This window comes from Erythrolamprus reginae, chromosome 1, assembly GCF_031021105.1.
Source record: "Erythrolamprus reginae isolate rEryReg1 chromosome 1, rEryReg1.hap1, whole genome shotgun sequence".
Classification (NCBI taxonomy): Eukaryota; Metazoa; Chordata; class Lepidosauria; order Squamata; family Dipsadidae; genus Erythrolamprus; species Erythrolamprus reginae.
The window spans coordinates 256,738,694-256,756,496 of NC_091950.1; the positions used below are offsets into that span (position 1 = coordinate 256,738,694).

At 40.1% G+C, this 17,803-nt stretch overlaps 1 long non-coding RNA gene across 2 annotated transcripts in view; it reads left to right on the forward strand.

Annotated features, from left to right (window-relative positions):
* Positions 1-17,803, forward strand: part of LOC139160589 (uncharacterized) — a 157,909-nt gene that overhangs the window by 48,373 nt on the left and 91,733 nt on the right. The gene's annotated exons all lie outside the window — the stretch shown is intronic.

Consider the following 17,803-nt stretch of genomic DNA (forward strand, 5'->3'; position numbering starts at 1 on the left):
TCCTGGTTCAGCCTAGTTTTGGGAACTGGTAGCGGCAGCGGGAGGCTCTGCCCACCTACCCAGGATGCTTCTGCGCAACAACGGGTTTTAGAATCCACTACTATATGATTTGATTTGATAACAATACATCCACATCAAATGCATTATTTAACAATAGAGACCATATGTATATGTTTGTTTGTTTGTTTGTATGTGTGGTGTATTACTACATTCCCCCACCCAAAGTTGTATGCTCTCTCCACTTCTCTTCTCTCTATATATCAATAATTACATCTCTAACAATTTTTCTGTTAAACTACTGAACTTTGCAGATGACACAACAGTGATAAGACTCATTTGAGATAATGATGAATCTGCATACAGACGGGAGGTTGAACAAATAACCTTGTGGTGAAACCAGAATAATCTAGAGCCGAACACACTCAAAACTGTAGAACTGGTGATAGACCAGTGATGGCGAACCTATGGCACAGGTGGCACAGGTGGCACAGGTGGCACACGGAGCCATATCTGCTGGCATGTGAGCCGTTGCCCTAGCTCAGCTCCAAAGTGCATGTATGTACCAACCAGCTGATTTTTGGCTTGCACAGAGGCTCTGGGAGGGCGTTTTTGGCTTCTAGAGAGCCTCCGGAGGTTTGAGGAAGGGTGTTTTTGTCTCCAGGGAAGCCTTTGGAGCCTTGGGAGGGCAAAACATAAGCCTAATGGGCCTACCAGAATTTGGGAAACAGGCTGTTTCCAGCCCCCAATGGTCTCCAGGGGGCGGGGAAGTTGTTTTTGCCTTCCCCAGGCATTGAATTATGGGTATGGGCACTCACGCATGCACGAAAGCACGTGCACATGCTCTTTTGGCACCCGAAGAAAAAAAGGTTCACCATCACTGTGGTAGACTTTAGGAGAAACCTGTCTATACTTCCACTCTTTCAATACTAGACAACACAGTATCAACAGAAGAGACTTTCAAATTTCTAGGTCCTATCATATTATAAGATCTAAGATGGACACTTAACGTCAAAAATGTCATCAAAAAAGCACAACAAAGAATATTCTCTCTGCGCCAACTCAGGAAGCTCAAACTGCCCAAGGAGCTGCTGATACAGTTCTACCGAGGAATCATTGAGTCTGTCCTCTGCATCTCTGTAACTGTCTGGTTTGGTTCTGCAACCCAACAAGACTGACATAGACTTCAGAGGATAATCAGAACTACAGAAAAAACAATTTCTACCAACCTGCCTTCCATTGAGGACCTGTATACTGCATGAGTCAAAAAGAGGGCAGTGAAAATATTTACATCCTGGACACAAACTGGTTCAAACCCTTCTCATCATTCCCATCACCCATCACCTCCCACTAATTTATTTATTTATTGGACTTATATGCCGCCCTTCTCCGAGGACTCAGGGAAGCTCACAACATATGACTGTATGACTGTAACTTTGTTGCTTGTATCCTATGACTGGTTCCTAATATGATTGATTGCTTATTTGTGCCCAGACCATCATTAAGTATTGTACATTATGAATGTATCTTTTCTTTTATGTACACTGAGAGCATATGCACCAAGACAAATTCCTTGTGTGTCCAATCATACTTGGCCAATAAAAAAATCTGTTCTATTCTATTCTATTCTTCATACACACACACATGCAGGGAGGGAGAGAGAGAGAGAGAATGTGTGTGTGATATATTTACACACACATAACATAATGTTCTACCGGCGTGTTTCAACCGCCCGTAATTACAGGGTAATTAGTCCAGGAAGACACACACCACACGATAAAAGGAAAACCCAAAAGCTTTTATAAACAGAAAAACAGAAACAGCTCCCTTTTTAAATGTCAAAGGGATTTTCTGGTACACACAAGGCACAGGTTAAATGCAATCCAATTGCTCATCCAATAACTGGGGAATTGAGTCCAATTCTAAAGTCCAGAGAGTCCACACACAATCTTGAACAGCACAAAAACCACGATCTTGACGAAACAATGAATCAGATAAACTGCCATGAGGCTAAAACACCAAGCTGCACTTTTATCTGTAGCACTAATTACAGCAGCCCCACCCAACCACAGGTGGCCTCATTTTCTCTTGCAATAATTCTTCAGTTGTTGTCTCCTATGCATCACTCTACGCATGCCTGGATGTGTCATTAATTCTTGTTCAGAATCCAGGGATGATACAGATGATTGATCTCCTCCTGGGTTGTCTGCCAAACTCCGCTCTTCCCTGTCACTCATGCTTCCTTGGTCAGAGGAGGCTTCGTCGGCAGATTCCATCGGGAGCAAAACAGGCCTGTGGCATATGGATGTTTCCCCCAAATCCACCTGCTCATTCCTTGGGGCAGGAGCTCGGCCAAAGCTAACCAAAACACATACTAGTATGTATGCATAATATATAATATAGCATATATATAGGCAGTATAGGTAGTGTGCAAATAGTAGGCATTTTGGGTGGGAAACAGTGGATTTTGAAATAAATAATAAAAGTTCACAAATGTTTTTTATTTTTTTATATTGTATATCATACATTTATTTTATTTTACTCAAATTCAGATGGTATCCTCTCCTGGCATCTCCTTCTTTGCATTTCCAAGTAAATTCATAACATATCGTATAATTTTTAAAGCTATTACCCAATTTAATCTTTTCGGGATTCCAGACTTGAAATTGTAATTGTTTTCCATTCACAAGGACACCAAAACAAGGCTAGCAGGGGCAGAAAGAACAACCCAACCTTGTAGTCCCATTTGTGATGCATCATTGAGGCACATAAATGTAGGGAACTGAAACTTTTTAACTACAGTATTTTAATATAGATATATAGTCATATTGATACAAGAAATATCTTCCCAAGAATAATAGTGAGCTTCGCATCTGAAAACCTAACTAATTTAACGTTTATTATTTCAATGTGCTTAAGATTTAGAAACAAAGTCAGCGCTTAGAAGTAAAAAAGCAGAAATATTAGTAGGTTATTATTTCTTTATAAGAATGTTGTGTTCTTTAATCATGTCTCATGAAACAGTTCTCATTACTTCCTTTCTTAAATAATCAACAGCTTGATTTGATTTTATCTTCCTTTTTACTAAGATAGTTATGATGGAAGGCTGACCTCTAGTTAACTACCTATTTCCTCTGACTGAGGCAAACAAGGACGTTACATTTATTTTTAGTTTTTCTCTTTTGTTTTTAATACGAGCCTTCATCTTTGCAAGTGATAATATTCAGCTCGTTTATAACAATGACATCTGTTTACCATTCCAGCTAGACTATTGCAGTATAACTTTTTTTTTAAATGATAGTTTGGCTATTTTTCCAATAACTATTTTGTTTAAAATAGATTATACTGAAACATGAAATGTTCCGCCGGGCGGAGCTCCTGTGGTCCTGGGAAATGGGAAGGCTGCGGCGGGCAGAGCAGAGCCAGGCCGGACTACAAGCAAGAGGGGTGGGGCGGGTGTATGTATGTATGTATGTTCCTGCCCTTTGCCAGGATCCCAGTTCGGTGTAACCCTAATCAAAGTTTGATAGAATATCCTTTCTCCCAATACTGTATATTGGAGAGTAATTGATTTCAGGGAGGGAGAAAGAGTCAGGCAAAGGGTTCTTTCTAACCAAGGTTTAATGGACTCGGGACCGTGAGAATGAGTATGCTGGAAAAGACATCAGCTGCAGGAAAAGCTGCACATATTTCTCGTTAGGTTGAAGGGTAAAGAATTGAGATCGGTTCTGGTTCATTGCAATATAATATAATGGAATGGAATAGAATATAAGATAGAACAGAGTTTCCCAACCGGTGGGCCACGGCACACTAGTGTGCCGCGAGACACGGCCAGGTGTGCCGCAAAGCTCCTAGGGAAGCTCCAGCTGGGCGGGGCGCTGCCAGTGCCGACCTGGAGCTCCCGCTCGCAGCTGTCCCCCGGCTCCTGCTCGATGCCGCAGTTTTCGGTGCTCTCCTGCTGGGCCCCAAAGAAGGAAGGCAGGAAAAGGAGAGCTTCATTCTTCGCGCCTTTTTCTCGCCTTCCTTCTTTGGGGCCCAGCAGGAGAGCGCCAGAAACTGCGGCATCAGGCAGGAGCCGAGGGACAGCTGCGAGTGGGAGCTCCAGGTCAGAGGCACCAGCAGCGCCCCGCCCAGCTGGAGCTTCTCTGGCGTCGGCGGCAAGTGTCCTTTGGGGCCCGGCAGGAGGGCACTGGCGGTGGGAGCGGGGGGATGGTGGCTGCAGTGGCCGCAGGCAGTCACGGGGAGATGGCGGCGGCGAGAGGGAGTTCTAGGTGGCGGTGAGGGGGAGCTCCAGGCGGCGGCGAGAGGGAGCTCCAGGCGGTGGCGAGAGGGAGCTCTCTCTCTCCCTCTCTCTCTCTCAGCTGACTGCAAGCGGGAGCCCTGACGGTGGCGGTTGGACGTGTTGCTGGACGCCGTACATGCTGGCGCTGCAGGCCTGGCATATACGGTGTCCAGCAGCACGTCCAGCTGCCGCCGTCAGGGCTCCCGCTTGCAGTCAGCTGAGAGAGAGAGAGAAAGAAAGAGAGACATATAAGAGAGGCAGAGAGAGAGAGACAGAGCGAGAAAGAGAGACAGCAAGAGAGGCAGAGAAAGAGAGAGAGAGAGAAAGAGAGACATAGCAAGAGAGGCAGAGAGAGAGAGAAAAAGAAAGAGAGACATAGCAAGAGAAAAAGAGAGACTTAGCAAAAGAGGCAGAGAGAGAGAGAAAGAGAAAGAAATAGAGACATAGCAAGAGAGACAGAGAGAGAGAAAGAGAGAGAAAGAAAGAGAGATAGCAAGAGAGGCAAAGAGAAAGAAAGAGACATATAGCAAGAGACAGTGAAAGAGAGAGAGAGAGCAAGAAAGAGAGAAAAAAGCAAGAAAGAGATAGCAAGAGAGACACACAGAGAGAGAGAGAGAGAGCAAGGGAGAGAGAAAGACATAGAGGAAGGGAAGGAGGGAGAGAGAAAGAGAGCAAAAAAGAGAGGAAGAAAGAAAGAAAGAGGGATTGAGAGAGAGAAAGAAGGGAAGGAAGGAAAAGAGAGAAAGAGGGAGAAATAGAGCGAAAGGGAGGAAGAGAGAGGTTATTTTGTCCAAACTTTTCTTTAGCCCGCCCCCCCCGCCCCCCCTTTCAATGTTCCCCAGGATTTTGAAAATATGAATAATGTGCCACGGCTCAAAAAAGGTTGGGAAACACTGGAATAGAATACAGAAAGGAATGGAATATAGAAGAATTCACTTATTCTATTTATTTATTATATTTCTATGCCACCCTTCTCAAAGCTACTCGGGGCTTTCGAAATGGAATAGAATAGAATATAGAATAGAATGGCATATAGAATAGAACAGTGTTTCCCAACCTTTTTTGAGCCGCGGCACATTATTCATATTTTCAAAATCCTGGGGAACATTGAAAGGGTGGGGGGGTGGGGGGGGCGGGCTAAAGAAATGTTTGGACAAAAAACCCTCTCTGCTGGGCCCCATAGAAGGAAGGCGAGAAAAAGGCGCGAAGAATGAAGCTCTCCTTCTTCCTGCCTTCCTTCTTTGGGGCCCAGCAGGAGAGCGCCGAAAACTGCGGCATCGAGCAGGAGCCGGGGGACAGCTGCGAGCGGGAGCTCCAGGTCGGCACCGGCAGCCCCCCGCCCAGCTGGAGCTTCCCTAGGAGCTTCGTGGCACACCTGGCCGTGTCTCACGGCACACTAGTGTGCCGCGGCACACCGGTTGGGAAACGCTGGAATAGAATAGGGAATAGAATGGGATACAATAGGAACAGAATAGAATATAGAATGGAATGGAAAGTAGAATATAGAAAAATAGAAGAATAGAATATAATGAATACAATATAATGCAACAGAATGGAATATAGAAAATAGAATTAGAACAGCACCCTTGGAGGTCTGCTAGTCAAATTCCTTACTAAGGCAGGAAACCCTCTATCTTTTCAGAAATGGTTATCCAATCTCTTCTTTAAATCTTCCAATGTTCGAGGACGCATAACTTTTGGAGGCAAGTTCCCATCCCACCCCCACCACAAACTCAAGTTGTTCCACTGATTATTTATTTTATTTTATTTATTTGTTTTGTCCAATACACAATAATACACAATGAGGGTTATAGAGGATATAATCAGGTAGAATGTATTAAAGGGTGAATAGAGGAGAAAATAAAAGAGTGAAATATAACTATTAGAGAATAGCAGAAAAAGATATAGGTATAGAAGAGAAGATATAGGGGATATAGGCATGGCTGCCAATAGGCCAGTATTACTGCTACTGGCATCAGGAGCCCGGCCAAATTGAAAAATGGGGGGGGGGAGACACTTAGGCTGTATGGGGCCCCAAAATTCCTGATGGCGGCCCTGCCCATGATTCCCACTTCACATGGCTTTGCTTACTTCTAATTAAACTAGTGATCCAACTTATCCAGAGAATACATTGGTTGAAAAATGGGTTGGCAAGCCTCTTCTGCCCTGGCACCTAACAATACCTTTAAGTAGCTTCTACTTACTGTATCTCTAGCAAGATCGTAGATGATAGTTATACATTTTTATTTTTATGCTATAATATTCTTTTCAAGAATGGTATTTACTTTAAATAAGAACTTTATTCTAAAAATCAGCAATACATTAAACAATTGTTCATTTCATTTCAAACATAATTATACGTTTACATGGCTTTATATAATTTCCTTCTAAAGTGACTGGAGATCAGACTCATGCGAAATTTTTGTACGATTGAATGATCCTTAATAATATATATCCATTGCATTTAACAGGCCTTTTAAAACATTGCTCTCAGAGATGAATATATTTTACCTTCTAACAATCCTAACACCTAATTTACACCTAAATATTCTATATTATATTATGCAAAGAACTAGAAAAAGAACTTCAAGGAACTACATTGTGCAGTGAGAAGCAGCTGAAGAAATAAGAAGTTTCTTTCCCCTGTGGCTCTGGTTTTTGTTTTTAAAAATAAACATGGGAAAAATATATGTGCATTTCTCTCCCATTCCTTCTTTAACATCTTCTGCCTATGAAACTTTGGTACTATAAAACTGTGTAAGTGTCCTCATCATATTTCAATAATTAAACACTGATTATTAAGCTCCCCAGGAAACGAAGCAAGATAAACCAATATGAAAAGAAATTCATTCATATTGATAGAGCTGAAGAAAACAATTACTTCTGTGTGAAATTGTAGCATGTTTATGCTGAATTGTTTTCTCAAACTTGCCCTTCCTTGGAGCTTTTTTAAAATGACATAATCTCCAGGCTGAGACTTGCCAACGTACATTAGGATAACCCAGAAAAATGTATTATGGAGTAGGAAAAGATACATTTATCATGCAACCAAACAAAAGGTATTGTGCACAAGTCTGATCGTGGCACCCAAGAAGGAATAACGTAAATTTGGAAAGCCAAGTTAGCATTGTGCTGTGTTTTACAATCTGGGCAAGTTTAAGTTGGATGGACTTCAACTCCCAGGATTCCATGCTGGCTGGGGAATTCTGGGAGCTGAAATCCACTCATCTTAAACCTGTTCAGATTGAGAAATACTGGTTTAGTGGTTAAGACATAAGGCTAGAAACCAGGAGACCATGAGTTCAAATCCCGTCTTAGGAAAAAAGCCAGTTGTGTGACCTTGGGCCAGTCACTGTCCCTCAGCTCTATGAAGAAGGCAGTGACAAACCACTTCTGTTATCTTGCCAAAAACCCAGCAGGGAGTTGCCAGGACTCAACACTAAGTCAAAGACATAAAAACAAATTTAAAAATTGGCAAAAGTGTAGAAATACATAAAGAAAAAGCTGCATTTGTTTGAATTTAGATTATTTTTAACCTAGTAAAAAAGCAAACTTTACAAATTGCAAAATGTGGAGAAAGCAGCTATAGAATGGTAATCCCTCATAATAATATTGTAGTATCTGCACTATCCAATGAGACAGGACAAATTGCATGAGCTCTACATCCACCAGTGATTCTTTCCCTGTCGCTGAGTTAAAGCTTTATCCACCCATCCTTCAGTTGGCAGAAAACTATCCTACCATAAAATCAGCCACCCCCTTACCCTGTTGCTTTTGTGTTGGTTCCTAATCACATCAATCACCTAATTTCCCTCCAAGTTAATCAGTGACGAACTCAAGCAAGTTTTATTTATGCTTGCTGGTTTGATAGCAGAATGGCCATAAGCCAAAAGACATCAAAGATCAGCAGAAATTGCAATATAATTTGAAAGCCAGTTACAAATCCATCTAGTGGTAATGCTGACTATCCCACATTTTTACTTACTTTTACTTTTAATAAATAACTTTAAAAATTATTTACTTTTAGTTAATTGGTTATTACTTGTATGGTAGGCTGCCCTGTTCTCCCAATTGTGGATATGGATACTGTTAATATATGAGCAGAGTAATCCTTGTTTACACTCAGAAACATTGAGATTGAGATTAGTTGTGAATAACTACTCAGCCACACAGAGCTGGACTAACTTGAATTAAAGTTTACTTTGAGAAATAACATATTCATATAAACAGTCTAAAGTCATATAAATAATAACTCAAAATAGCAATCCAAATATTACCAAATATATAGTCTTTCCTACCAGATGTTTTTGTCATAATCAGTAAACAAAGATATCAAGCCTAAACACATTTTAGCTATAATACATGACTACAATACAGAGACATTGCAGAGCATACCTAACAGTGAGTAGCACTAAACAGTGAGTAGCTTAAACAAAGAGAAACAGAGAAGGTGCCTAAGAGAAATAAGCTATGAACTCTAGCTCCCTCTTATGGAAGTCTACAACGCCTCAACAAATCAGACATAGCTCAATTTATATGTTGCCAACCTAACTGTTTTGGACAGAGTCCTAAAAGATACAATGTGGCAACTGTCTTTTGATTGTTCTATAGTTAGGAGGTGGGATTAGTCTAGCTTCTTTTGGCTACAGTAGATTTAGTACAGTGCCTTTCATGGCCACTTTGACTTGGGCTGCTGGTGAGGTTGAGCATCCAACTTATATTGGCAGATCTATTTCTGACTGGCTCTCACTATTCGTTTCTTAGGTTTTCCATGGGCTCCTTTTATGCATAGTTCAGCTCTTGTGAGAATTCTGGTCTTGCATCAATCAGCATGTTGATTTAACCTGGAGAAAAGCAGGGCTATGTGTGGCTAGTTCTGTCATCACTGGATACATTTGTTTGTTCATTGCATTTATTTGCCGCCCCTCTCTGAGGACTTGGAGCGGCTTACAACATTAATATTATTATTACTTATTTATTTATTATTATTATTTATTGGATTTGTATGCCGCCCCTCTCCGGAAACACAAAAACATATCAAAAACACAACATACAGTACAAATATCTAAAATCCAATTAATTTAGCAAATTAAATTAAAAACCCTAATAGTATTTAAAAATCACTCATTCCCATTCAGAAGCAGACATAGCTACACTCATCGGCCAGGGGGCTGGAGTCTAATGGCCCCAAGCCTGGCAACACAAATGAGTCTTTAGACTCTTACAGAAGGCAAGGAGGGTGGGTGCAGTACAAATCACTGGGGGGGTGAGCTGATTCCAGAGAGCTGGGCCCCCCACAAAGGAGGCTCTTCCCCGAGGTCCTGCCAAGCAACATTGTCTAGTTGACAGTACCTGCAGAAGGCCGTTGCAAGTTTTCTATTGCCCCAGTTCCCAAGATATTTCTTTTGTGGTTCTATGTTTTACTTTTTTAATCACTGTGGTCGGGCAGTAGGAAAAGCAAGTAGGATGCTTGGCTGCAGGTATAGAGGTATAACAAGCAGGAAGAGGGAGATTGTAATCCCCTTATATAGAGCGCTGGTGAGACCACATTTAGAATACTGTGTTCAGTTCTGGAGACCTCACCTACAAAAAGATATTGACAAAATTGAACGGGTCCAAAGACGGGCTACAAGAATGGTGGAAGGTCTTAAGCATAAAACCTATCAGGAAAGACTTAATGAACTCAATCTGTATAGTCTGGAGGACAGAAGGAAAAGGGGGGACATGATCGAAACATTTAAATATGTTAAAGGGTTAAATAAGGTTCAGGAGGGAAGTGTTTTGAATAGGAAAGTGAACACAAGAACAAGGGGACACAATCTGAAGTTAGTTGGGGGAAAGATCAAAAGCAATGTGAGAAAATATTATTTCACTGAAAGAGTAGTAGATCCTTGGAACAAACTTCCAGCAGATGTGGTTGGTAAATCCACAGTAACTGAATTTAAACATGCCTGGGATAAACATATATCCATTGTAAGATAAAATACAGGAAATAGTATAATAGCAGACTAGATGGACCATGAGGTCTTTTTCTGCCGTCAGTCTTCTATGTTTCTACTTTGGCACCACAGCAGTGACATTCCATCTACTTCTCTCCAACTCTGGTGCTGTTGACCAAAAGGTCAGAACTGGGCTCCTTGGTTACTTAATGCCAGCTGGTATCACCAGTCAAGGATAGAGGTTGCTGATTATCATTACCATTTGTTTCATCCTGTGCTCCACTGCTGTGCCTGTTATCTCCTTAACCAGGCTATTTTTAAACAAGGGATTTAGCATGCTTTCAAAAATAGGCTAGAAATACATTCAGAAATAGTCAAGGTGACAAATCATAACATGGAGGAGTTGCTTTGACCAGGAGCTGCTTCTGCAACGTGTAAAACATACACCTCGACAGACGGCTGAACTCATGTTCCAAGGACCCAGCCACACTATGGAAACTGGTAGATGGTTTACCTGCTGGCAGGTGGGATGAGGAATTAAGTCCTTACCTACGGGACCATCTTCTGCCTCATGCACCCCAGTGACTGGTTAGGTCCCACAGAGTTGGCCTTCTCTATGTCCCATCGGGCAGACAATGTCATCTGGTGGGGCCTAGGGAAAGAACCTTCTCTGTGGTGGCCCCGGCCCTCTAGAATGAACTCCCTCCAGAGATACGTATCACCCCCTCCCTCCTGGTCTTTTGTAAAGCTCTAAATTCTTTTCAATAATAAATAGATTTCTTTATGCATATTGTTTTCATTATGTTGTACGCCGTCCTGAGTCGCTTACATAATAGGTTCATAAGGACAGGCCCTTTGCGAATTCTATTGCTTTGCTAGTTACTGTATGATGAGCAATGGGGAAGCACATCTTAGGCCATCAGCATAAGGCAAAAACTCTGGTCCCAGTGCCCGACCCAGATTGGATCCTGCAACAATATCCTGGGACATGTATATTCACCTTCATTCATTGAGGCTAGCGATGAATCATGTTTGCGTTTAGGATAGGTTCAAATGTGGAAACAGGCAATAAAAACAGATAGACTGCATGGCTTCAATATTCCCCCATGTTTTGATGAAATATTCTGGAGACACTGAAATTATGTGCACCCTTCTATATAACTATAGAGTTGCGCCAAGAAGAGAATTTTCTTAAAGTGGGTTTTTAGAATTTTGACAATGTCTAGTCTTTTCTAACTTGTTTACTGGTTTGTTTGTTTTATATTTTGTTTTTTTTAAACTGAAATATATTTTTCTGGGAATTGTACATAATTCCAGTTGAATCATCCTTTACTGAACTGAAGTGGGTACGTGACAACTTTTAGTGTAGAGTAATCATATCAGAGAAAGGAATCCCCATTTGGAAACCCAATGAAATTATTTGCAATGCTTCTCCTCCTTCCCCTACAGGCCTGCTGAAAAAAAATGTTTCAAAAGGACAAGACAAAAATAAATCTAGTTTCCAGTTTTCTCTTTCATGGAATGAATTTTATTTTCCTCCCTTCTGATTTGTTTTTTGTTTTTTACATTGGGAAATGTCACTTATGCAACCATTTAGTGGAGGCTTTAAAAAAAAAAAAAGATTAAAGGTACATAAGAATTGACAGACCATAAAAATGCATGCTCCTTTGATAGGCAGTTCACTTTAACAGATGGATTCTGTTCTTGAGTAATCAGGAAAAGGTCCCTTGCCATCTGCTAGGATTCCAATGAACTTTTGTGGAGACAATTGCATTTCTGGGTGAATACATTCCACTGAGCTAAAGAGAAATGTGCTCGGCAAAGTGTGTGTGCATGATCGAAACTTTTAAATATGTTAAAGCAGGGGTCCCCAAACTTGGCAATTTTAAGACTTGTGGACTTCAATTCCCAGAATTCCCTAGCCAGCTATACTGGCTGGAGAATTCTGGGAGTTGAAGTCCACAAGTCTTAAAATTGCCAAGTTTGAAAAGAGAAGTGTTTTTAATGGGAAATTGAACACAAGAACAAGGGGGCACAATCTGAGGTTAGTTGGGGAAAAGATCAGAAGCAACATGAGAAAATATTATTTTACTGAAAGAGTAGTAGATGCTTGGAGCAAACTTCCAGCAGATGTGGTTGGTAAATCCACAGTAACTGAATTTAAAAATGCCTGGGATAAACATATATCCATCCTAAGATAAAATACAGGAAATCGTATAAGGGCAGACTAGATGGACCATAAGGTCTTCGGAGAGGGGCGCCATAAAATCTAATAAAACTTAAACTTAAACTTCTGCCATCAGTTTTCTATGTTTCTATGTTTGTGTGTGTGTGCGTACACACGCACACGTGCATCTGTCTGTGAACACTTGTGTGTAATGATAAAATATTTGCTATATTTTCTCCCAATTTCTCCCCAGACTTTGAACAATAATGGAATTTTGCATTGAGCATCTAATTATAGATTAGGACAAGGGCACAGATAGTGAGAACTTGTTAGTTGGCTAATCCAGAAACTCAATAGGTGGAGTGAGGGGGAAATCAGCTACAAAGTTGAGGCTAGAATGACACCCACTGGAGTCTTCAGTTAATCTTTTTATTCTTATTTAATAGACTTTGTTGTATTTCCTTGCAACAAAGAAATTACTATGCAACAGAAGAAACAAAAGCATTGGAGATTCATTCTAAAGTAATTGAAACAACTTTATCTTGCCAATGTTACATAGATTGTACAGGGATTGTATTTCTGAGATTTAGATCCTGCTCCGTATGTTTTATTTATTAGGACTTTACAATGCTTCATTCCAAAACTTGAAACCAAATTTCCAGATTAAATTGATAAATTGATTTGGTACACTGAAATGGATCACATCATTTTGTTGAAGTGATTCTAATCGATTTGAAGCTTCAGTGGACTTTTCAAAGTGCACGCACATACGTTATCCAAATGACTCTTCAAATCAAGCTAATTCAATGATTCTCTTTATTAATTCAGACCACGCTGATTCAAATCAAACAGTCTCATCAAAATTGCACATTTAAATTGGCTCTAAGCTAATTTACTCCTTCGTTTTATTCATTATCTTAGGAAATCTACTATTTCTCATCCCTCTGGGCACTTCTGCAAAAATAGATATAGGAACCTGCCTCTGAGAGCAGCTGATTCACCATTCCCTGCCAACCAGCTAATGTCAGTAGGATCCATATCCTTTTATTTTATTACAAAGATGACACTTCCTGCTACTGGATTGCTGACATAGTCACTAATGCCATGGGCAATAGTAATACGTTCATAATTGGAAGAAAATGGCTCATTCCGTAAAGGATGTATGTATACTAAATACCCATGTGAAAAAATATTTATCAAGAGTACTGAGAGTTAGGGGAGAAGGGTGGTTTCCCTACCCCCACCCCACCCACATCACTGTCAGAAAGTTGTATCAATGATATTGTGTATGTGTTGAGTCTTAGGCTCATCGAAAACCTGACCTTGTGTTTTGCAATGCAGGCATTGCAAAACAACTATTGACATAGCTGTAAACGAAGGCAGGTGGTATTGCTAAACATATTGCTTTGGTGTGGAATTTAGTATTGTGTTGCAATTCCGACAAATACACGGGTACTTGGAGAAGGTGCAGCTGTATAGAAATTTGTTCATTTACAGGTCTGGACACGAGAAAAAGTATGGCTTTTGCAAATTTGATTGAGAATAATTTTGTTCAACCTTTCCCATTGTGTAGGCTAATGTAGAAACCTTCATGGATGTATATAATTTAAGTGCATGTTATCTTAAGCATTTCAACTATTTCCATTTGGCAATCCAGCCTTCAACTAATTTCTCACATGAGTCTTTTTATAGTTCTATTGTAGGGCTGAATAAGGTGACTGTGAACATTTTTGGTAGCTGAAAACTTTGGATTTTATGGGAAGTTGCCATTTTCCCAGCACCTGTACTACAAAATGCAAAAGAGGGATGGGCACTTACTAAATGAAAGCATTTTTTCGAGTAAGTCTTCTGATGTATTTCCCCAGCTGCAGAAAATATATTAAGCAATCTGTTCTTTCAGTATAACATCACAGCCTGAATTATATGGTGTAGAATACTACAAGATAGACAGCAGTTTTTGTGTTTAGTTGACTAATGTTATACTGCAAGTAAATAGTGATAAATGAACTTTAGGAAATAAATAGATGTCAAGAACCTGGCAATATACAGCTTTAAGAATCTGTCAAATTAACCCTTTACATCCCATCATCTGAGCTTATGCTAGCTACCACAGTGTGACTATCTGAATTAGCATTGAATTGTTAACACCTTTTATTACCATTATGGCATTTGTGTATTATGATTGGTTGCACAGTAAGCCAGATGTTGAGAATGGATTTGGTATTTTTATCTACCTATCAAATCATTTTCAAGGACCTGGACTAGCCAGATACTGCTGTTTGGTAGTGTCTAAAGGTACCATTGCAGGAAGTAACCTGTTCCTTTCTCAATTGACTGATGGTGATTTTGCCAATGCTGATGAAGTTGCAAATGTTTTGGGATTGCACCAAAGATGCCTATTACCATTGATATGGTCTTTGTTTTGTTTTGCCACAGTTGTTCTATTTCTGTTTGTAGATCTTTGTGTTTTGTGACCCAAAGGTGCTTTTTTAAAAGGCAACTGGACTTTATTGTTTTCCTTTGAAGATGTTTCACTTCTCATTCAAGAAGCTTCTGCAGCTCTGGCTCAATGGCGGGAAACGGAAGTATTTATATTTCTTGTGGACAGCTGCATTCTTTTAAACAGTAGTAGTGGCCACTTGGAGGTCAGTCTGTGTCCTCAAGTTCACCTGAGTAATGCAAATTGAGTGTGAAACCTTCTTGGAATTGCTGAAAGTCTGTGTTGTGAAGCTGGGATTTCTTCAGGATAGTTTCTGCCCTATGACCCTTCACTGTTGAGCACAGGGGCAGGCTGTTGAGAATGATTCTGTGTTGTCTGCATCTCAAACTGAAGCACAAATGTCTCCTGCAGACTACAATTTTTCTGGAAATCCATTCATACTTCCACACCATTCAAAGGGTGTTCATTCCAAAGTGCAAAGCTAAATGTCTATGGAGATTCTCAGTCATCTAGGTCATGGTTGTCTCAAATGTGTTTTTCCAAGAGGCAACGTCTTCTAAGAAAAGCAAGAAAATCTAATTGCCTCTTGAAAAAGCACCTTTGGGACATCCATAGCCTGGATGACTTAGAATCTCCATAGACATTATGCTTTGTGAGTTTCTCCAGGGTTTTCCCCCCCCCCTTCTTTTCTGCTGTCTCCAGGTAATGCCACATCCATTATCCAGACTTTCTTGTCTTTTCTTATTGACAGTCGTAAATTCATGGATGGTACATGGCAGGTGCTTGGGTAAATTCCAAAATCTCAGACCAGTATTATTATTTGGTTTGGATGAGTGGATCAATGGGTTTTTGCCAACTTTGCTAGTCTGTTCTTTCAGCCATCTTGGATACTCTTAGCTAATCAGGGTTCTCATCTCTACTAGGGCTTGCAAATGTGTTTATATGGGGTCCAAAAACCTGGTTGGGAGATTATAATATTTCTCAAAGGAACAGAAAGCAATTTCACTACAGTCTAAGTTGGAAAAGAGAAGGAGACAAAAGAGAAATTTATGGTAGAAAAGGGAAAATGGAAGGAGAGAAGAAATTACTCAAGTTATCTCTTGGTTTGCAAGCTCAGATTGGTTGAAAACCAATATTTTAAGTCAACCATATTCTCAGTGTTTTGGGCAGATTATGACATTTGAATTTTAGAAGTATGTTCCAGATTATATGTTCTATTCATGCAGGTATTAACTAGATTTGCTGGACCTCAGAGTTATCCCATTTCAGATCCAAAATACAGTTAGTTAGTTAGTTGGTTAGTTGGTTAGTTAGTTAGTTAGTTAGTTAGTTAGTTAGTTAGTTAGTTAGTTAGTTAGTTAGTTAATAGTTAGTTTAATTAAGTACATATTGGTAGTATACAAAGGTATAACAATGTCTAGATATATGATACTAGTAAGAGAGAAACATTAGGACAGGGGATGGTAGGCATGCTGGTGCATTTATGTACATCCCTTACCAAACTTTTAGGAATCGGGTGAGGTCAACAGTGAATAGTCTAAGGCAGTGGTGGGCTCCAGCTGGAATGCTAAATTGGGCTCACGGCTGTGGCTCGTGAGTGCTTGTGGGGTCAGCACAATTTTACTTTTGCACCTGTGGAGATAGCAAAATCACACATGGAGCCGCACATGCGCCCTTGTTTCGGCATGCGCGGAAGCAAAAAAACCTTGCAGAAACACGGGTGCACCTGCAGCTCCATGAGTGATTTTGCTATCTCCACAGGTGCAGAAACAAAATCATGCTGGCCCTGCAAGCACTCAGCGAGCCCAATTTAGTGTTCCGGCTAGCAGACCACCTCTGATCTAAGGGTAAAGTTTGGGGGTTAGGTGATGATATTAGAGTCAGGTAGTGAGTTCCATGCATCACTCCGCAGTCTGCATTGGTTGCCGATCAGTTTTCAGTCACAATTCAAAGTGTTGGTTATGATCTATAAAGCCCTTCATGGCACCGGACCAGATTACCTCAGGGACTGCCTTCTGCTGCACGAATCCCAGCGACCAGTCAGGTCCCACAGAGTTGGCCTTCTCCTGGTCCTGTCAACCAAACAATGTCACTTGGCGGGACCCAGAGGAAGAGCCTTCTCTGTGGCGGCCCCGGCCCTCTGGAACCAACTCACCCCAGAGATTAGAATTTCCCCCACCCTCCTTGCCTTTCGAAAGTTGCTTAAAACCCACCTCTGCCGGCAGGCATGGAGGAACTGAGATATACTTTCCCCCTAGGCCTTTACAATTTTATGCATGGTATGTCTGTATGTATGATTGGTTTTTATATAATTGGGGTTTTAACTCCCCCCAGAGATTAGAATTGCCCCCACCCTCCTTGCCTTTCGAAAGTTGCTTAAAACCCACCTCTGCCGGCAGGCATGGAGAAACTGAGATATACTTTCCCCCTAGGCCTTTACAATTTTATGCATGGTATGTCTGTATGTATGATTAGTTTTTATATAATTGGGCTTTTAACTGTTTTTAGTATTGGATTTGTTATATACTGTTTTATTGTTGTTGTTAGCCGCCCCGAGTCTGCGGAGAGGGGTGGCATACAAATCCAATAAATAAATAAATAAATAAATAAATAAATAAATAAATAAATAAATAAATAAATAAATAAATAAATAAATAAATAAATAAATAAATAAATAAATAAATAAATAAATAAATAAATAAATAAATAAATAAATAAATAAATAAATAAATAAATAAATAAATAAATAAATAAATAAATAAATAAATAAATAAATAAATAAATAAATAAATAAATAAATAAATAAATAAATAAATAAATAAATAAATAAATAAATAAATAAATAAATAAATAAATAAATAAGCTTGGTTATTAAAGTCATATTTCCTGCAGTCGAGTTTGGAGCGGTTTACTTTAAGTTTGTATCAGTTGTGTGCTCGTGTGTTGTTGCTTTGTGGAGAATATACAAAGAAATCAAT